Genomic DNA, 22,964 nt, shown 5'->3' with positions numbered 1-22,964 from the left:
GAAACAGTCTGTTCTCTATGTCCATGATTCTGTTTCTGTTTCATCAATAGGTTCATTTGTGAACCTATTTTAGATTCCACATGTAAGAGATCTTGTATTTGTCTTTCTCTTTCTGACTTTCTTTACTTAGTATGATAATTTCTAGTTGCATCCTTGTTGCTGCAAATGGTATTGTTTCATTCTTTTTTACCTGAGTAGTATTCCACTGTATATATGTACTGCTTCTTGTTTATCCATTCATCTGTCAATGGACACTTAAGTTGCTTCTATATCTTGGCTATTGTAATAAAGGTGCTATGACCATACTGGTACATGTACCTTTTTGAATTTGGTTGCTGGATCATATGATGATTCTATTTTTAGTTTTTTGAGGAACCTCCATACTGTTTTCTATAGTGGCTTCACAAATTTGCATTCCTACCAACAGTGTAAGAAGGTTGCCTTTTCTCCACATCCTCTCTGGCATTTGTTATTTGTAGAATTTTAACAGTGGCCATTTTGACTGTTGTGAGGTGGTACCTCATTGTAGTTTTGATTTGCATTTTCATTGCATTTGATTTGCAATAATTAACAATGATGAGCATCTTTTCTTAGACATCGGGATTTTTTAAAGTTCTCCCAGGTGATTTCAGTGTATGTCCACTCGTGGTGGACTGCTGGTTCTGGCTGGGAGGCTGGGTAGATAGTGTTAATACCAAGGAAAGAGGGAAGGTTTAAGAGAAAAATCTGATATTGAATCTCAAAATAAGCACACAAGACCTTATTTAACTGGCTTTTCTTTAGTTTCAGTCATGATCGATTCCTTGCGACCCCATGGACTATACAGCCCATGGAATTCTCCAGGCCAGAATACTGGGAGTGGGTAGCCTTTCCCTTCTCCAGGGGATCTTCCCACCCCAGGGATCAAACCCAGGTCTCCCACATTGCAGGCAGATTCTTTACCAGCTGAACCACAAGGGAAGCCCAAGAATACTGGAGTGGGTAGCCTATCCCTTCTCCAGGGGACCTTCCCAACCCAGGAATCAAACAGTGGTCTCCTGCATTGAAGGTAGATTCTTTACCAACTGAGCTATGAGGGAAGCCCTTACTCTAGGCCAATAGATGAAAAAGAAACAGCAGTATCAAAACATGGGCACATTACAAGGGTATCAAAACTTAACAAGTTCTCAATAAAACCCTTTTCATTCTCTGAATCTTTTGCCAACTAATCTCCAAAAGCTTTAATGTCCTTCTACTCTCCTCTTCCTTTTATTGCTAAATATGGAACTCATCAGTGCTCCCTCTTCATTTAGTCAACATTTGGTCCTTAATGTAGTGGGTAAGTACACATGCTTCAAATCCCTGCTTTACCACTTGCTAACTCTGGGGGTTTAGCCAACTTAAATTCTCTGTCCCTCAGTTTCTCCATTTTTAAGTGGGAATAACAATAGAACCTATTAGGATTGACCAAGGATTTAAAGCATTAATAGAGCTTTCCTCGTGGCTTAGTGGTAAAGAATCCACCTGCCAATGCAGGAGACACGGGTTCAATCCCTGATCCAGGGATATTCCACAGGCCATGGAGCAACAAAGCCCGTGCACCACAACTGTTGAGCCTGTGCTCTAGAGCCCAGGAGCCGCAACTCTGAGCCCATGTGCTGCAACTACTGTAACCCATGTACTCTAGAGCCTGTGTTCCACAATAAGAGAAGCCACCACAATGAGAAACCCATGCACTGAAACTAGAGAAAAGCCCACACAGCAACAAAGACCCAGCATAGCTGGAAATAAATAAATAAAATTATTTAAAAAATAAGCAGTCTACAAACAATAAATGCTGGAGAGGGTGTGGAGAAAGGAAACTCTCTTCCACTATTGGTGGGGATGTAAATTGATACAGCCACTATGGAGAACAATATGGGGGTTCCTTAAAAAACTAGAAATAAAGCTACCATATGACCTAACAATCCCACTCCTGGGCATATATCCTGAGGAAATCATGACTGAAAAAGACACATGTACCCTGGTGTTCATCATAGCACTATTTACAACATCCTGGACATGAAACAACCTAGATGTCCATCAACAGATAAATGGAAAAAGAAGATGTGGTGTATATATACAATGGAATATTACTCAGCCATAACAAGGAATGCATTTGAGTCAGTTGTAGTGAGGTGGATGAACCTAGAGCCTATTATGCAGAGTGAAGTAAGTCAGAAAGAGAAAAATAAATATCATATATTAGTGCATATACATGAAATCTAGAAAGATGGTACTGATGAACCTATCGCAGGGCAGCAAAAGAGACTCAGACAAAAAGAACAGACTTTTGGACATAGTGAGGGAAGGAGAGGGTGGGATGATTTGAGAGAGTAGCATTGAAATATATACATTACCATATGTAAAATAGATAGCCAGGGGAAATTTGCTGTTTGACTCAGGGAGCTCAAACCTGGGTGCTTTGTGACAACCTAGAGGGGTGGGATGGAGTGGGAGGTGGGAGGGAGGTTTAAGAGGAAAGGGACATACATATATACCTATGGCTGTTTCATGTTGATATATGGTAAAAACCAAAAAAAATTGTAAAGTTATTATCCTCCAATTAAAGTTAAAATTAAATTAAAAAATAAAGCATTAATAATCATAAAGTTTTTGGAACAGTGCCTGGCTGGTAAGTGCCATGTAAATACAGTTAAGTATTTTTTTAAAAATTAGATTGGAACATTTTGTGTATAAACCAAGAGGCAATTCAAGGGCTTCCTAGTACAAGAGAGGTAATTTGCATCAGGTGAGCCTCACCTGTGTCTCCAGGAAACACATACAACATTATAACTCCTGTAGCTAGACTGCCAAATCCTTGCAGACAGTGTCATGGCTTATTCACCTGTATTCCCACTTTCTATCACAAAGCATAGCTCATGGTAATTAATAGATATTCATTGAATAAAGAAACTAAAAATGGATTATTCACTTCAGTCATTAATTTTTACTCTATGTAGAAAATAAGATCTCCTATGGTATCTTCCAAGAGGATACAACTATTTGGGGATGGTGATTGAAGCCAAAGTGTCCCAAGATGAAGGTAGAAGATAAAGAGAACCACTCTACATACCTTACCTCATTCAGCTTTAGCCAGAAAATCATGTGAGTCTGAGCCTGCAGAAGAATCTATCAGAGATTCTGGGAGGGGCAGAAGCAGGAAAATGGGCCTAGGACTAACATTTGGAGTGGACAGGGAAAAAAGATTTAGACAATCAGAAAATCATTCTGAAGCAGTTTTCATTAGCATAGGAGAAGAATAGCACAGTTTTATAATCTCAGAAATTCTGCCAAAGAAATGAAAGCATTATTTAAGACTTGATGGACTTGGAATCAGGGCCAGCTTTGCCATTAGCAAGCTCCTGACCTTGGATGAGTCACCTAGCCTCTCTAAGCCTCAGTTTCCTCCTCTCCAAAATAAGGCATTGATTAATGATTCAAAAGGTTCTTTACAGTTCTGTAGTTCTTTGATTCTAACAGCTGACTGAAAATTTAAGCTCTTCAAGGAAAAATAAAATGCTTTCTTTTAATTCATGGAGCTATTGCAGGGACTCTGTATCTCTTTTCTGTGTGTAATAATACTATTTCCTCCTAAAATTTATCTGTGTTTTAGACTTCCATTTGTAATGATATGGACTGATACCCAGCTTAGAATAATTACCAAAATATAGAGCTTAATACACTAGACCAAATTTGTTTTTAACTTTGAGTCACCCATCATGTCTGTAATAGCAATATTCTATGAAATTCATAACAGTCTCTAAAGAGTCTTTGAAAATATTAAAATATTTATTTAGTTCTTGAACAATTTATTAATAAAACTTAAAAGGCTGTACCCTTTATCTGAGTTACAGTTGCTCTTTTAGGCTTACAAAAATAAAACAAAACAGAACCACTAACTCTGAAGCATGTAGATAAGAATGAGTCAAAATTCTATGACTTTTATGTTTCAATGCAAGTTGTGTGTAACATACCTCCGGATTTGTGTCAAACTCTATTTATGGGTTTCATTTTATTTCTCTAGAACTGAACTGTCTTAGGAGAAGGCAATGGCACCCCACTCCAGTACTCTTGCCTGGAGAATCCCAGGGACGGGGGAGCCTGGTGGGCTGCTGTCTATGGGGTCGCACAGAGTCGGACACGACTGACACGACTTAGCAGCAGCAGCAGCTAGGCTTAAACAGTGGAAACCGTTTTATCTATTTACTTGGTACAGAAAGGCTCAGTGCCTCTAGGCAATCAATCTAACTCTTTGCAGCAAGACATAAGTTATTTGAGATTTCTACCTCAAAACCTATTATGCCCCCAAAGTGCTATCTCTGATTATTGTTAAATGAAGTCTCAGTTGGCAGAAGAGTTCACCATACTAGGGTTCTTGATAGCTTCAGAGAAATACTTTATTGAATTCTAAAGCACTCAAGCTATACCTCCAAAATACAGGCAAACCTCCAGAGTCTCCTTCAAAAACTACTCATGGCCCAATCACTATTAGAGCCATAAAAGGCAAAGCCTCGGGACCACAGTGTTAAGGTAGAAACCACGTCTTTGCTCTGCTAACTCTATAAGGAATCTTTTTTGTTATTGGGATCTCTAAAGCCCCACAAAATACCATGTTCTCGTCAACACCAACTTCAGATAAATAGTCCAAACATGAAAGTAGTTCCCAGCAAGTGTAATTCAGTTCTTGGTTTGACATATAAGTGGAGCTTGTCATTCTCAATGCAACATTTATCACATTGGGTATGTCTAAGCAATCCAGAAGTCTCATGCCACATATCAATTTATCAGTAGTTTTTCCCAGTTGTACATGACAAGTCTCTTGCATAAGAGTGAGACATTAAGCTAGTGAGTAAGTCTAGCTGAACACATAGCACCTCAAACTCTACAACAGTTTTATTGTTATCTACTTGCAATCATAAAAACATTGTTCTTTATTAAAAATCTCTGAAGGACAGTCAAATGCTCACAATGGTGATTACAATGCAGAGAACCAAAGCTCCCATAGTTCCTAACCAGAAAGAAATTCTGTGGAGGAAATTATATGCTGTGATAAATTATTGTCATGTACATGCTAAAATTTTTGAAATGCAGCATTTGCAAGTGTTAAATGTCTGCTTTCCTATGCAAAAGGCAAATGATAGTGAACACTGGTAACTCTTTGTTAAATCAACTATACAGTATTAAGAGTAAACAAGATCACAGTGTAGGTGAAATTGCTTAGTAACCTGTAAATCCTTTAGAAAGAGAAAAAATTAAAAGTTACACAAAGAAAAATACTGAGATGAATGATCATTTAAGGTGCTGGAGTGTAATAAAAGATGAGACCATTTCTGTAATCTTTCTGAGAAAACAAAAACTCCTAGTTATATTTTGCCTCTTTATCTTTCATACTTCCACAAGTTCCTGAAAGGGAATCCTGTGTTTGGAAGAGCTATATGAAAAACAAAAAGAGAGAGAAAGACAGAGAGAGAGAGAATCTAGAGTTAGAAGTTTTATACATTGCGTGTATTTAATGATGGACAAGTGGAACTATAATAACATCTTATCGTTTAATGTGCGTTGTCTTCTCAATAAACTAATGCGAGTTGTATGTTTCTTATTGGCTATGTTAATAGTATGGTGACACTCCCTTCTGAGAACGTATTTAAGAGAGACAAGTGTGTTTTATTGGTTTATATTAGTCAAATATTAACCAACCTGAAATTTTATTACTTTGTGTCCCTAAATCTTAAATAAGTTTAAATCTACTGATAACATCAATACCTCAATTGAGAGCCCATATATATATTTAAATTTTATGTAAGTATAGTTGATATACTATATTATGTTAATTTCTGCTGTACAAAGTGATTCACTTATACATATATATTCCTTTTCATATTCTTTTCTACTGTGGTTTATCACAAGATATTGACTATAGTTCCCTGTGCTATTCAGTTGGACATTGTTATTTATCCATCCTATATATAATAGTTTGCGTCTGCTAATCCCAAATTCCCAGTCTTTCCTTCCTCCAACTCCCCCCACTTTCCCTTGGCAACCACAAGTTTGTTCTCTATATCTGTGAGTCTGTTTCTGTTTTTGTAGATATGTTCATCTGTGCTGTATTTTAGGTTACACATACAAGTGATATCACATGGATTTGTCTTTGTCTTTCTGACTTACTTCACTTTGTATGATAATCTCTATGTTGCTGCAAATATCATTATTCTTTTTCCTGGCTGAGTAATATTTGATTTTATATATATATATATATATATATATATATATATATATATATACCACATCTTTTTTACCCATTCATCTGTCAATGGACATTTAGATTGCTTCCATGTCTTGGCTATTATATTAATAAACAGTGCTGCTATGAACATAGAGGAGCATGGATCATTTTGAATTATAGTTTTGTCTGGATATATGCCCAGGAATGGGATTGCTGGATCATATAGCAATTCTATTTTTAGTTTTCTGAGGAACATCCATACTGTTCTTCATAGTATCTGCACCAATTTACACTCTCACCAACAGTATAAAAGGGGTCCCTTTTCTCCACATCCTCTCCAGCATTTGTTATTTGTAGACTTTTTAATGCTGGCCATTCTAAATGGTGTGAGGTAGGTATAGCTCATTGTAGTTTTGATTTGTCTATTTGTTAAATTAATAGAGAAGTCTATTAATTAGCAGTGATGAGCATCATGTGTCTATTGGCCATCTGTATGTCTTCTTTGGGGAAATGCTTATTTAGGTCTTCTGGCCACTTTTCAATTGGATTGTTTTTCTGTTATTGAGCTGTATGAACAGTTTACATATTTTGGCAAAAGCCCTTATGTGTCACATCATTTGCAAATATTATCTCCCCGTCCATAGGTTGTCTTTTCATTTAGTTTACGGTAAAAGCTTATATTTTATTTCTAAAGATGGAATTCCAGTTGAGCTATTTCAAATCCTAGAAGATGGATGCTGTGAAAGTGCTGCACTCAGTATGCCAGCAAATTTGGAAAACTCAGCAGTGGTCACAGAATTGGAAAAGGTCAGTTTTCATTCCAATCCGAAAGAAAGGCAATGCCAAAGAACGTTCACACTACCACACATTTGCATTCATCTCACATGCTAGCAAAGTAATGCTCAAAATCCTCCAAGCCAGACTTTAACAGTACATGAACCATGAACTTCCAGATGTTCAAGCTGGATTTAGAAAAGACAGAGGAACCAGAGATCAAATTGCCAACATCCGCTGGATCATCAAAAAAGCAAGAGAGTTCCAGAAAAACATCTACTTCTGTTTTACTGACTATGCCAAAGCCTTTGACTGTGTGGATCACAACAAACTGGAAAATTCTTAAAGAGATGGGAATACCAGACCACCTGACCTGCCTCCTCAGAAATCTGTATGTAGGTCAAGAAACTTCAGTTAGTACTGGACATGGAACAATAGACTGATTCCAAATCGGGAAAGGAGTACATCAAGGCTGTATATTGTCACCCTGCTTATTTAACTTATAGGCAGAGTACATTATGTGAAATGCTGGGCTGGATGAAGCACAAGCTGGAATCAAGATTGCTGGGAGAAATATCAATAACCTCAGATATGCAGATGACACCACCCTTATGGTAGAAAGCGAGGAAGAACTAAAGAGCCTCTTGATGAGAGTGAAAGAGGAGAGTGAAAAAGTTGGCTTAAAACTCAACATTCAGAAAACTAAGATCATGGCATCTGGTCCCATCACTTCATGACAATTAGATGGAGAAACAATGGAAAGAGTGAGAGACTTTAATTTTTTGGTCTCCAAAATCATTGCAGATGGTGACTGCAGCTGTGGAATTAAAAGATGCTTGCTCCTTGGAAGAAAAACTATGACCAACTTAGACAGCATATTAAAAAGCAGAGACATTACTTTGCCAACAAAGGTCCGTCTAGCCATTTTTCCAGCACTCATGTATGGATGTGAGAGTTGCACCATAAAGACAGCTGAATGCCTAAGAATTGACACCTTTAAACTGTGATGTTGGAGAAGACTCTTGAGTCCCTCAGACTGCAAGGAGATCCAACCAGTGCATCCTCAAGGATGTCAGTCCTGAATATTCATTGGAAGGACTGATGGTGAAGGTGAAACTACAATACTTTGGCCACCTGATGCAAAGAACTGACTCAGTGGAAAAGACCCTGATGCTAGGAAAAATTGAAGGTGGGAGGAGAAGGGGATGGCAGAGGATGAGATGGTTGGATGGCATCACTGACTCGATGGACATGAATTTGAGTAAGCTCTGGGAGTTGGTGATGGGCAGGGAAGCCTGGCATACTGCAGTCCATGGGGTCGCAAAGTGCTGGACACAACTGAGTGACTGAACTGAACTGAAAGATGCCTTGCTGTCTTTAGTGAGATCCAAGAAATGAATTCTAGAGCAATATTTTTAGAATTGGAAGTCTTTCTATGTCACCTATATAACTTGAAACTGAAATTCTGAATTATGTCTAAAATATCTCAAGCCACTGGAAACCCAAATTCTCTTTGGAGACCTCCCATAATGAGGCATCTCACTACTTGAGATCTTCAACTTAAATTTCAAAGAGTTCCCATGGATTCTTTTAAAAATTCTTATATTCACTTTAAACCTACTCTTTCTACAGCTAATTTCACAGCTTAGTTCCAGTTCTCCATAAGAATCAAAGAATAATCCCACTTCTATATGATAACTCCACAAATGTTCAGAGGTATCATAAGTAAAGCACCTGGAAGACACTCCAGCTTGTATTCAAATAAATGCAAGTTATTATAATTTCTATCATCAAAGTCATAAAAATATTTCTTTCTCAGACTCCCCATACCTAGTTTCTTCATGCCTCTATTGTTAAATCAAACAAGGAATCCATTAGATATAGGAGGTTCCATGCTATAGCACCATACATAAGCAAACCAAAATTAAGCCTGTAAATGCCTCAAGCTTACAAAATTGAAACCTAATGACAACTACTCACAGCCAACCAGGCTTTATGCTATAGAGAACCAATAATTTCTTTTCTTTGCTTCTGCACCTTTTCTATATTAGTAATTCTCCCAGCTCCTGTTGGTGAAGCACTCCTGAACACTTCTGGTTTGAGGCTGCCAAATTCCAATCAATTCTCACTCAAATGAATTCTTAAAAATTTTTAATATACTTTGCTGCTGCTGCTAAGTCGTTTCAGTCGTGTCTGACTCTGTGAGACCCCATAGATGGCAGCCCACCAGGCTCTGCCGTCCCTGGGATTCTCCAGGCAAGAACACTGGAGTGGGTTGCCATTTCCTTCTCCAATGCATGAAAGTGAAAAGTGAAAGTGAAGTCGCTCAGTCGTGTCCGACTCTTCGCGACCCCATGGACTGCAGCCTACCAGGCTCCTCCGTCCATGAGATTTTCCAGGCAAGAGTACTGGAGTGGGTTTCCATTGCTTTAGTTTATCTTTTAATACTGTAGTCCAGTACAGAGTTATACAAAAGTCTGTTAAATTCTGTATTTTGAAACAGAGAATACGTCTTCTCTTTAAGTATTCAAAATCTTTCATTGAAGTGAACCAAGCATTATACCACTAAGGAAACGTAAACATTCCAAAATTAAGAAATAATGTTGGCCATTTTCTCACATACAACGTAATAAAAACTAGAAAGAATGTAAAAATAATTTTTAATTCACCTACCTGGAAATTAAAATGAAAACTCTTTCAAACAGTTCTGGATCAAAGTGAGAAACAGTCCAAATTACATATGATTTAAAAAATAATGAAAGTAATATGAACCCCTCTTCTCCTTCATTTACCTCTCCTCTGTTGCTTATTCCATGTAAATCTTCTGTTTTGTAATAAGGCATCTAAGAAGATCTCAGTGTTCACCATACCAGAGAAAAGCCCAAGGAAAAAATCAAAACCTCAAACAGAAAATTATGTCAAGTAGCAGGCAAGTCCTATTGTGATTGACAGGATTTACCATTGAGATTAGAGCAAGATTCTAATTTGATGGTCAGTCATTCAATGAAATAAACACATCCACACAGTTGGAAATGGAAAAGCAAGATTCTCTTGAGCTCAAGAAAAACGCTACTTTACTCCTGAATTATTCTTCCATTGGCAACAATATAGTCACAATTAGAAAACACCATTTGGTTCTAGACAAATACTTCTGTTCTTACTCCAAATTAGGATTTATGGGGTTTAGCTATAATAGAATATAGATTTTTTAAAAAATAATATATATGTTTACCTATATGTATATCCTCAAGCATTCATATTTCCAAATAAGAACAAATGGTACTAACTATAATTATGCAGTGGGGCTTCCCTGGTGGCTCAGATAGTAAAAAATCTGTCTGTAATGCAGGAGATCCGGGTTCGATCCCTGAGTCAGTAAGATCCCTTGGAGAAAGGAATGGAAACCCACACCAGTATTCTTGCCTGGAGAATTCCATGGAAAAAGGAGCCTGGCAGGCTACAGTCCCTGTGGTCCCAAAGAGTCAGACATGTCTGAGCGGCTAACACTTTTATTCAATCTAAGAAGCTAAAAAATAAAAATAAGTTGATTTTTTAAATTCAACAAATTAAAAAGAAGAGAAACAATGAGCTGATAAATATACCTAGAAACTGGTACTTTGAATAAAGTAACAAACTATATTACTAACTATAATCAAACCAAGGAAGAAAAATGCCAAAACACAAATAGTCCAAATAGAACTTAGATGCAGGCAGCCAAGACACAGGTAAATTTTAAGAATTATTTGCTCAACTCTATGCAGATATACTTGAAAACTCCCATGAAATAGATTATTATTTTTTTTATTTTTTCTCTTTGTTTTTATACCCCATTCCCATTTCCCTTACCCCTTAGGGATCTAATCTATTGTCTTTAATATTGACACTTTTATTTGTAAAATGTCTTTACAAAATGTGAGTCGATGTTTTATGTGCATTTCTTTCTAACAAATGTAAATAGTATTGTACCATACATTTCCCTTCTTTTACTTAGTGCTGTTTTAAAAACACAAGTTTCTGAGATCCATCCATGTTCCCTGTGTGCAACACCAGTACTTCTCATGGCTGCATGTGTGTACCCACCACATTTTGCCTATTTTCTCTTCCAGCTGTGGGCACCCAGGTTACCACCAACTTACCACACTGCTAAGACTACAATGAACACACTGTGACATGTCCACATGAGTATGGATGAAAACTTCATACAAATACCTGATTATATGATGAATTTCCTTAATTTCCCTGAAGAGTGTTTTCTCAGAATGGTTGCACCACTCTACACTCCCACCAGCAATGCAAAATGTGAGTCTATTTTCATAGCTCTGCTAAACTTTGGCATCATCCAGCTTTCTTATTTTTGTCCTTTCACTAGGTGCAAAATGGCATCTCATCACTTTTTAAAATTGAATTTCTCTATTTTTTGCATCTCTTCATCTTTGATAAATTACCAGTTCATACCCCTTGCCCATTTTTCTCTGGGGATGGTTGTCTTCTGAATGTTGACTTAAAACTATTGTAGCAAGAGCACATCATGAGGTCTATCTACCCTCTTAAATTTTTTCAAATGTGCAATTCAGCATTGTTAGCTGTTTCAAAGAAATAAGCACTTTTATGCTCATTGACACACTATTCACAATAGCCAAGATGTAGAAACAACCAAATGCCTGTTGATAGATGAATAGATAAAGAAAATACAGTATTTGTGTGCATGTTAAGTTGTTTCAGTCGTGTCTGACTCTTGACGACCCTATGGACTGCAGCCTCCCAGGCTCCTCTGTCTTTGGGATTCTCCAGGCAAGAATACTAGAGTCGGTTGCCACTACCTCCTCCAGGGGATCTTCCCAAGGATTGAACCTACATCTCTTGTGTCTCCCTCATTGGCAGATGAGTTCTTTACTACTAGCACCACTTGGGAATATTGTTCAGCCTTTAAAAAGAAGGAAATTGTGTAATATGGGACAATATGGATGAACCTTAAGGATATTATGTTAAATGAAATAAGCCAGTTAGAGATGTAGCTCTTCCCATTAATTGATTTTAATCATTTTTTGTTTTTCTCAGGTTTTAGCAATTACAAAAATTTCCTTTTGTTGTCTCTCCAGAAACCATGTCCATAGTATTCGTTTTTTTAGCAGAAATTCTTCATTCTTAATTTTGAGGTAAAAAGTTGCATCAATATTTTTTCCTTATGATTTGTAAGGTTTCAGTTTTAATTAACAAGACCTTCACTACCCTGGCTTAAAAAGAACGTAATAGTTTGCCTTTTATATTTAAGTGTTTGATCCACCTACGATTATCTATATATACAGGATCAAGATCAATTTTTATTTTTATCCATAAAGTTAGGTGATGATGTTTCATGGGGAAATGCTTGTAATATGTTGTTATATAAATGTATAGGCCTGTCTTCAAACACTCTGTTCTGTTGCACTGGTAGTTTGTGTGTTTTTGTATTAATATTACACTGTTTTTAGAACAATGGCTTCATTGTGTGAATTACTGCTCTTTATAGCACTGACTTAGCTCTTCATGGACCTCTATCCTTCCAAATAAATTTAAGTTTATTGAGTTTTTCAAGAAATTCAACTAGAAATTTAATTGGGATTATGTTGAATATATTGGAGAAGGAAATGTCAACTCACTCCAGTATTCTTGCCTGGGAAATCTCATGGACAGAGGAGCATGTTGGGCTACAGTCCATGGGGTTGCAAAGAGTTGACACCACTTAGTGACTAAACAACAACAAAATATTGAATATATAAATTTAGAACAAATTTACATCATTTTAATGCTAAATATTTTATCCAGAATCATGGAATACCTCTCCATTTATTCAGATCATCATCTATGATCTTTTATTAACATTTTCAAGTTTTCTCTAAATACGGTTTGAGTGTTTATGATTAAAATAGTTACTTAGATATTTCATGATTTTTTATCACTTCAAAGATTTAAATTATGAAAAAAATATATATTTTATTACAGTTCCTAATTAGTTGTTGGGAGAAGGCAATGGCAACCCACTCCAGTACTCTCGCCTGGAAAATCCCATGGACAGAGGAGCCTGGTAGGCTGCAGTCCATGGGGTCGCTAAGAGTCGGACACGACTGAGTGACTTCACTTTCACTTTTCATTTTCATGCATTGGAGAAGGAAATGGCAACCCACTCCAGTGTTTTTGCCTGGAGAATCCCAGGGACGGGGGAGCCTGGTAGGCTGCTGTCTATGGGGTCGCACAGAGTCGGACATGACTGAAGCGACTTAGCAGCAGCAGTTAGTTGTTACTGCTATTGATTTTAAAAATTGAACCTTTGCCCAGCAATTTAATTCTCTTTTTAGTTGTAATCATTTGTCTGTGAGTTCTTTTGCTACCCAGATATATGATTATAGCATCTGCACATAATGATAATTTTCTTTCTGAACTTCCACCCTGTCCAATCTCTTCTTTCTATTTTTTCTTCATAGCATTGGCTAGGACCCTTGGCAATATGTTAAACAGTAATTGTGGACTTATTTGTCCTGTTTCTCCTGAGAGATAATTATCCATGCATATCTTGCATTTCTGCATGTCTTACAAGTAGAAATGCTGACTGTGCTTCTATATTCTCTTTTTAGAGATGCTTGTATCTAAAGTAAAAGGCAGATTTGGCTACAGCCTTGAGAGTAAGGGATAGTGTCTCTCTCCAGAGAGAAGGACTGGCATACTTCTCATGATACACCGTTTGTGTTCCTAAATTAGTTCAGGGTTTCTCTCCTGTAACACAACCTTCATTGCATATGCAGGTGTCACTGAGTCCTCTGCATGTAACCCTGTGGGAATTTGGGCTTGGGAAACTGGCACAAGAAAATACTGATTTCTGCTGTTGTAAATAATAAAGTCCTATATTTCTAAATCAGCAATCCCCTGTATTCTGCTATGAAACTGCAGCAAATTAACTTACAAGCTTGCAAGGATAAAATCTACAAGCATTTGTTTGTAATCACCCCAAGTTGATGACACAAATGTTCATCTATGATGGAACTGATAAATAAATTGTAGGCTGTTCGACCCATCACAAGCACGGAAATCGAAACTGTAATCAGAAATCTTCCAGCAAACAAAAGCCCAGGACCAGACGGCTTCACAGCGGAATTCTACCAAAAATTTACAGAAGAGCTAACACCTATCCTACTCAAACTCTTCCAGAAAATTGCAGAAGATGGTAAACTTCCAAACTCATTCTATGAGGCCACCATCACCCTAATTCCAAAACCAGACAAAGATGTCACAAAAAAGGAAAACTACAGGCCAATATCACTGATGAACATAGATGCAAAAATCCTTAATAAAATTCTAGCAAACAGAATCCAACATCATATTAAAAAGATCATACATCATGACCAAGTGGGCTTTATCCCAGGAATGCAAGGTTTTTTTAACATCCGCAAATCAATCAATGTAATACACCACATTAACAAATTGAAAGAAAAAAACCATATGGTTATCTCAATAGATGCAGAAAAAGCCTTTGACAAAATTCAGCATTCATTTATGATAAAAACCCTCCAGAAAGCAGGAATAGAAGGAACATGTCTCAACATAATGAAATCTATATATGACAAACCCACAGCAAACATTATCCTCAATGGTGAAAAATTGAAAGCATTTCCCCTAAAGTCAGGAACAAGGCAAGGATGCCCACTTTCACCACTACTATTCAACATAGTTTTGGAAGTTTTGGCCACAGCAATCAGAGCTGAAAAAGAAATAAAAGGAATACAGATAGGAAAAGAAGAAGTAAAACTCGCACTGTTTGCAGATGACATGATCCTATACATAGAAAACCCTAAAGACTCTACTAGAAAATTACTAGAGTTAATCAATGAATATAGTAAAGTTGCAGGATATAAAATTAACACACAGAAATCCCTTGCATTCCTATACTCCAATAATGAGAAAACAGAAAGAGAAATTAAGGAAACAATGCCATTCACCATTGCAACAAAAAGAATAAAATACTTAGGAATATATCTACCTAAAGAAACAAAAGACTTATATATAGAAAACTATAAAACACTGATGAAAGAAATCAAAGAGGACACAAACAGATGGAGAAATATACTGTGTTCATGGATTGGAAGAATTAATATAGTGAAAATGAGTATACTACCCAAAGCAATCTATAGATTCAATGCAATCCCTATCAAGCTACCAATGGTATTTTTCACAGAACTAGAACAAATCATCTCACAATTTGTATGGAAATATAAGAAACCTCGAATAGCCAAAGCAATCTTGAGGAAGAAGAATGGAACTGGAGGAATCAACCTGCCTGACTTCAGGCTCTACTACAAAGCCACAGTCATCAAGACAGTATGGTACTGGCACAAGGACAGAAATATAGATCAATGGAACAAAATAGAAAGCCCAGAGATAAATCCACGCACCTATGGACACCTTATCTTCGACAAAGGAGGCAAGAATATACAATGGAGAAAAAACAATCTCTTTAACAAGTGGTGCTGGGAAAACTGGTCAACCACTTGTAAAAGAATGAAACTAGAACACTTCCTAACACCATACACAAAAATAAACTCAAAATGGATTAAAGATCTAAACGTAAGACCAGAAACTATAAAACTCCTAGAGAAAAACATAGGCAAAACACTCTCCGACATAAATCACAGCAGGATCCTCCATGACCCACCTCCCAGAATATTGGAAATAAAAGCAAAAATAAACAAATGGGACCTAATTAAAATTAAAAGCTTTTGCACAACAAAGGAAACTATAAGCAAGGTGAAAAGACAGCCTTCAGAATGGGAGAAAATAATAGCAAACGAAGCAACAGACAAACAATTAATCTCAAAAATATACAAGCAACTTCTGCAGCTGAATTCCAGAAAAATAAACGACCCAATCAAAAAATGGGCCAAAGAACTCAACAGACATTTCTCCAAAGAAGACATACAGATGGCTAACAAACACATGAAAAGATGCTCAACATCACTCATTATTAGAGAAATGCAAATCAAAACCACGATGAGGTATCATTTCACACCAGTCAGAATGGCTGCTATCCAAAAGTCTACAAGCAATAAATGCTGGAGAGGGTGTGGAGAAAAGGGAACCCTCTTACACTGTTGGTGGGAATGCAAACTAGTACAGCCACTATGGAGAACAGTGTGGAGATTCCTTAAAAAACTGGGAATAGAACTGCCATATGACCCAGCAATCCCACTGCTGGGCATATACACCGAGGAAACCAGAATTGAAAGAGACGCGTGTACCCCAATGTTCATCTCAGCACTGTTTACAATAGCCAGGACATGGAAGCAACCTAGATGTCCATCAGCAGACGAATGGATAAGGAAGCTGTGGTACATATACACAATGGAATATTACTCAGCCATTAAAAAAATACATTTGAATCGGTTCTACTGAGATGGATGAAACTGGAGCCCATAATACAGAGTGAAGTAAGCCAGAAAGAAAAACAACAATACAGTATACTAATGCATATATATGGAATTTGAAAGATGGTAACGATAACCCTATATGCGAGACAGAATAAGAGACACAGATGCATAGAACAATTTTATGGACTCTGAGGGAGAAGGTGAGGGTGGGATGTTCTGGGAGAATAGCATTGAAACATGTATATTATCATATGTGAAACAGAACACCATTCCATGTTCGATGCATGAGACAAGGGCTCAGGGCCGGGGCAATGGGATGACCCAGAGGGATGGGATGGGGAGGGAGGTGGGTGGGGGGTCCAGGAAGGGGAACACATGTAAACCCATGGCTGATTCATGTCAATGTATGGCAAAAACTATTACAATATTGTAAAGTAATTAGCCCCCAACTAAAATAAATAAATTTATATAAAAAAAATTGTAGGCTGTTCATAAATTTGGAGTACGATATATCAAAAAATAAAAAGAACCACTGTATTAAAAAACATGGACTAATGTCACAAATATGATGCTGACCAAAGGAAGCTAGACTCAAAGGAGCACATACTTTCTTTCCAAGTAAAACTGGTATCTGACTACAGGTTAGAAGTCAGGACACTAGTTGTCCTTGGCATGCACTGTTGCAGAGGTGGTAAGTGATAACTAGAAGAGACACATGGGGGCTTCTATCATTCTGGTCATGTTTTGTTTCTTCATTTAGGTGCTATAACACAGAGAGCTCACTTTCTGAAAGTTTAATTTATGTATTTATCACTTGCACACTTTTCTGTATACATGTTATATTCTAACAAAATTTATAATATATATGTTATTTCATTAGAAAGGAATCAACAGAAAATAATTTGTATCAAAAATAGGCACAATTCATAGGGGAAATGATTATACCTTAAAGGTGTCATATCAAATCAGTTAAGATAAGATAGAGTATATAAAATTATGTTGAAGCAACTGGATAATGACTTAGGAAATAAAAATCAAGCAAAATCTTTTCTATATCTTTGTACCAAAATACATTTAGCAGAAAAATTTCAAATGCAATATGTGATTCCATAGTAGTATAAAAAATGACATAACTTATTTTACACTTTTTAAAATTTATTTGTTTTTTTTATTTTACACTTTTGATGTGAAATACTTTGTGGGATACAAAGGAAAATGTCAATCAATTTGCCTAAAAAGTTAAAACTCCTTTTAAAAATAAACCGTAATAAGATTAAGAAGTACCCTTGAGAGACTATTTCTTAGACTCTGCTTCTTCCAAGTCACCAAGTATTTGATTACCTCTAAATTGTTCAGCAACAAAATTTATTTCGAACGAAAGAAGAGAATGACAATTTTGAACTTTAGTTGAACCCTTTGCTCCCAGAAAGCAGTAATGGTTGAGAGATTTCCACTCTTTATTCTCTGGGAAATGGCGAAATCCAATGACCAACCATATTCTGGCATTTCCCAAGATAAAACCCACCTCCATCCTTATCAATAATTCCTTTGTTTACTTCCCTCTGTACAAACAAGACCGCTTCCTTTTCTTTGAGTGTGCTTGGTCGCTCAGTCATGTCCAACTCTTTGCAACCCCATGGACTGTAGCTCACCAGTCTCCTCTGTCCATGGGGATTCTCCAGGCAAGAATACTGAAGTGGGATGACATGACCTCCTTCAGAGGACCTTCCGAACCCAGGGATCAAATCCAGGTCTCCTGCATTGCAGCGGATTCTTTACCATCTGAGTCACCAGGGAAGCCCTTTCTTTGAGTAATCTCTCATTAATGAATGCTTTCCTAATTGCAATAGTCTGAATAAAATAATTCCTAAAATATTAATCAACAAAATTATAATAGAATTGACAAATTCATAAAAAATATCTGAACATATAATGTTCTTATTTCCTTAATACCAACAGATACTTATAAATCAATATTTTTTTAATTAATTAATTTTTTAATTGAAGGATAATTGCTTTACAGAATTTTGTTGTTTTCTGTCAAACCTCAACATGAATCAGCCATAGGAATACATATATCCCCTCCCTTTTGAACCTCCCTCCCATCTCCCTCCCCATCCCACCCCTCTAGCTTGATACAGATCCCCTGTTTGAGTTGCCTGAGCCATATAGCAAATTCCCGTTGGCTATCTATTTTACATACGGTAATGTAAGTTTCCATGTTACTCTCAACATACATCTCACCCTCTCCTCCCTCTCTCCATGTCCATAAGTCTATCCTCTATGTCTGTTTCTCCACTGCTGCCCTGAAAATAAATTCTTCAGCACCATTTTTCTAGATTCTATATATATGTGTTAGTATATGATATTTGTCTTTCTCTTTCTGACTTACTTCACTCTGTATAATAGGTTCTAGGTTCATCCACCTCATTAGAACTGGCTCAAATATGTCCCTTTTTATGGCTTAGTAATATTCCATTGTGTATATGTACCACGACTTCTTTATTCATTCATTTGTTGATGGACATCTAGGTTGCTCCCATGTTCTAGCTATTGTATATAGTGCTGCAATGAACAATGGGTTACATGTGTCTTTTTCAATTTTGGTTTCCTCAGGGTATATGCCAAGGAGTGAGATTGCTGGGTCATATGGTGGTTTTATTCCTAGTTTTTTAAGGAATCTCCATACTGTCTTTCATCATGGCTGTATCAATTTACATTCCCACCAACAATGCAAGAGTGTTCCCTTTCCTCCACACCCTCTCCAGCATTTATCATTTGTAGACTTTTTGATGATGGCTATTCTGACCAGTGTGAAATGATATCTCATTGTAGTTTTGTAAATCAATATTTTTTAACATAGCAGATTGACCAAAATACTTTTAAACTTTCATAATGTTCAGTATTGGAGAGAATGTGGGAGAAAGAAGCAGTCTTAATATATTTGAGTTTATACTACCATTGTTGGTACAACCTTTTGGTAGGCACATAGCTAAATACGTCAAAACTAAAAAAAAAAAAAAATTGGCCCAACAATTTCAACTTTAGGAATTTACCTTGTATATGTACTTGCAAAAAGGTACCTTGACATGTGTACAATGATGTTCACTAAACATAATTGTTTTAGAGCATAAAAATAGGGGAAAAAATCCTTACATGCTCTTTAATAAGGAATTAACTAAATAAATTCTAGTTCATCTATGCAGCCAAATGGCTTCCCTGGTGGCTCAGTGGTAAAGAATCTGCCTGCTAATGCAGGAGATTCAGTTTGATTCCTGGGTTGGGAAGATCCCCTGGAGAAGGAAATGGCAACCCTCTCCAGTATTCTTGCAATCTGACACAACTTACTTACTAAACAACAACAACAACAATGTAGCTAATGTAGCCAAACATAAAATAGCTTCCCCCCACCCCTGTGGCTCAGTGGTAAAGAATTTGCCTGCCAATGTGAAGACGCAGGAGACATGGGTTCGACTACTGGGTCAGGAAGATCTTCTAGAGAAGGAAGTGGCAACCCACTCCAGTATTCTTGCCTGGGAAATTCCATGGACAGAGGAGCCTCTGACTACAGTCAATGGGGTTGCAAAGAGTCGGACATGACTGAGCGACTGAACAACAGCAACAACAACATATAACAGGAAATAAGTGCTTACATGAAGTGATTCATAAGATGATTTCATACATTTAACAACAACAACAAAAAATCAAACAAGATGTAAGTGTGATTCCATTTATATATCAATTCCATTTGTGTGTACACATGAAACTGTTCATGGTCATCACTGCTGCACATTGAGAGCAAAGTTTTCTTTTGTAGTTTTGTATGTTTTTTTTTTCCTTTGACATATCTTTACAGTTACATTTAACCCATTTTCATGTCTGACTTACTGGTTCTCAACTCTAGTCCTTTCTGGAACAAGTCAATTTTAAAATATAGAATCTGTGTCTATCAGTTTCTCTTTATCTCCTATCCTGACTATGCTAGGTCAGCCATATTCCTTCCAACTCCAATGCAAATTTAATTTAGAGATTTTTGTTTAATATCTATAAAAACTACACTCCCATGTAGGGACCAGGAGACTTCCAGCCATATTGCTTTTTGAGTTACAGTGGAATTTTGATGAAAACGTGAGCTGCACTAATTTTGTGCTGCAGAATGGGGGAGTCGAGGGGTACTGGGGAAATGAACACATTTTCAATAGGTTTCCCATATTTTTCTACATTTGCTTCCTTTTGTCCCCCTTCTCTACAAGGATGGTGTTTAAAAAAATTAATGCACATTTAATGCACCAGCAGTACCCAATATATTAGTCCAGATACTTTCAATTTACTAGGCATTCATTTATCCTCGTTCTCTCTCTCTCTCTGCCCTCCTCTCCCCATCATTTCTCCTTTTTCTCTATCCTCTCTCCATTGCACATTTCATTAATTTGATCATCAGATGAGAAATAACATGATGTGTCCAGTGACTTTTATGGTTGTGATATGCATCAGATGTGGAAATAGAATGGAATGGAAAGGATAAATGCTCCATCACAACAGCTTCTGCTTTATTGTTGTCTACTAGAGAACCCAGAGCTGGTGCTGGCATAGCATTTCACTGCGAAGAAGACTGCCAGTTACAGAAAGAAGCACACCGGGAACTCATCATTATATATTCTAAACTTTCATGATGCTTTTCTTCTGAGCTTTTAAAATTCTGCTGCATAAGTATCATTTTCCTGTCTATGAAGATAGAGGAACTGAGCCATAGGTGAGATTAAGTGGCTTATGTAAGAGTTTAAAGCAAACCTGATAAGAGTTAGAAATCATTCCGGTTGTTGAGCCCAGCTTCTCCACCACAGTGATCAGAGGATCAATATCACTTTTCACCTCTCCAGGACTACAATTTCTAAGCCTTTACTGTATCTCTCTTTCATGCAAAATTTTAAAAATGCTTCATACATACATAACCTTTTCAATTCAAATACACCCCAAACCCTGGGGTATTTCTCACTATATAACCCAGAGACACTGCTGCCCCTGGGTGTAGAGACAAATGAGAAAAGGAAGAAAGTACATTTAATTTCCACCTCAGTCACTGAATTACAGCATCATTTTCAACAAAGTGATTTTGCTTGTATGCTCTGACTTGTCAGCTACAGAGTTTGGATAAAACTTTACTTCTCCTTAACTAAAAGCTACTGAGATAATTTGTTTAAAACCCTTGGAGCTCAATGATACTAAATGAAAAGGAAGAACAGGAGGCCATCTGTATCATTCTATTACTGAGTTAGGACCTCAGAAATCTGTATTGCCTCAGGAAGTTGTCTTCCCCAGCAATCCCTCTGATTTATTATAGCTCACAGCGTGCTTGTAAAGGCAAGAAATCTAGAGAATAGGGCAGAAAAATAAACCACGTACAATTTTGCCTCTGTAAGTGAGGATTATGTCTCTGAATAACCTGGGTCAAATCCTTTTACAGGTAGTGTAATTTTAGGTGGGTTATTTACTCTCTGTGCCTCAGTTCTTTTGTTTAGAGAAAGGGGTCTAAAACTGTTATCAACATCCTAGTATTGTGAAATTAAATTAGTTAATATGTATGGATAACTTAGAAGAATGTTCAGCACATTATATGAACTAAAAATGTGTTAGCCATTGCTATTGCTGTTATTGATATTAATTACATATTTATGTACAAATATATATAATTTATTATATAATATAGTATATATAATACTATTGTTACATATGTTAGAATACATGAGATGTGGATTTGTCTTAAATCTCACAAATGACCCAGTCATTCTGTTAATTGGAGTTACTTTGCACTGAAATTTTCTATTTTAGATAAGCCAAGGATCAACAAATTTTTTTCTGTGAAGTGCTAGATAGTAAATATTTTTGGCACAGTCTCTGTCACAACTACTTAGGGTTCAACTGTTATTGTACCTTGAAAACAACCATAAAAAGACTTAAACAAATGGGTGTGGCTATGTTCCAGTAAAACTTCACTTATAAAAACAAATCATAGCTTGCCAGCCCCTAAAATGAACCGAGAAACCTTTCATAGTCATTGTTTTTACTTAGTGAAGAAAACTGGAACCTCAAGAAGGAAATTACTCTTCCTCCCAAAAGACATGAGATAAAACATATTTCCCATTATTATGCCCCAGATATCACCTCAAGGCAAAACAATGATACTCCTACAGGACAGAGTGCTCAGATCAGAAAGCAAAGCCCTAGCACTGAGAGAGAAGCCACTCCTAGGGCAATGAGGAGCATTCATTTTGTAAAGAATCAGAAAAAACAATCATCTCTGAGAACATGATTGATGAAGTTTTGGTACTTCAAATGAATCTTGAGCCTTAATAGATGTAGAGACTGAGAAGTTTCTGAAATACTAAGAAAGGCTTTATTTAAAAGGCTTCCCTTGTGGCTCAGTGGTAAAGAACATACCAGCTGATGCAAGAGAGGTAAGAGACATGGGTTCGATCCCTGGGTTGGGAAGATCCCCTGGAGAAGGAAATGGCAACCTACCCCAGTATTCTTGCCTGGGAAATCCCATGGAT

General features: G+C 36.9%; 1 protein-coding gene across 2 annotated transcripts in view; it reads left to right on the top strand.

The window, feature by feature from the left end:
• The window catches only part of GPR149 (G protein-coupled receptor 149), a 162,719-nt gene that overhangs the window by 61,815 nt on the left and 77,940 nt on the right, over window positions 1–22,964 (top strand). The window contains exons 2-3 of one of the 2 annotated variants that reach the window (XM_081532193.1): window positions 11,125–11,317; window positions 20,981–21,166. The gene's annotated coding sequence lies outside the window, so the exon portion shown is untranslated. The remainder of the gene's footprint in view (window positions 1–11,124; window positions 11,318–20,980; window positions 21,167–22,964) is intronic. The other variant, XM_081532182.1, reaches the window with a different exon arrangement.

Source organism: Giraffa tippelskirchi, chromosome 2 (genome assembly GCF_054371585.1).
Source record: "Giraffa tippelskirchi isolate mGirTip1 chromosome 2, T2T-mGirTip1v1.2.pri, whole genome shotgun sequence".
In the NCBI taxonomy this organism is placed as follows: Eukaryota; Metazoa; Chordata; class Mammalia; order Artiodactyla; family Giraffidae; genus Giraffa; species Giraffa tippelskirchi.
Note: the sequence above shows the minus strand (reverse complement) of the source record. Positions and strands in the feature narration are given on the sequence as shown.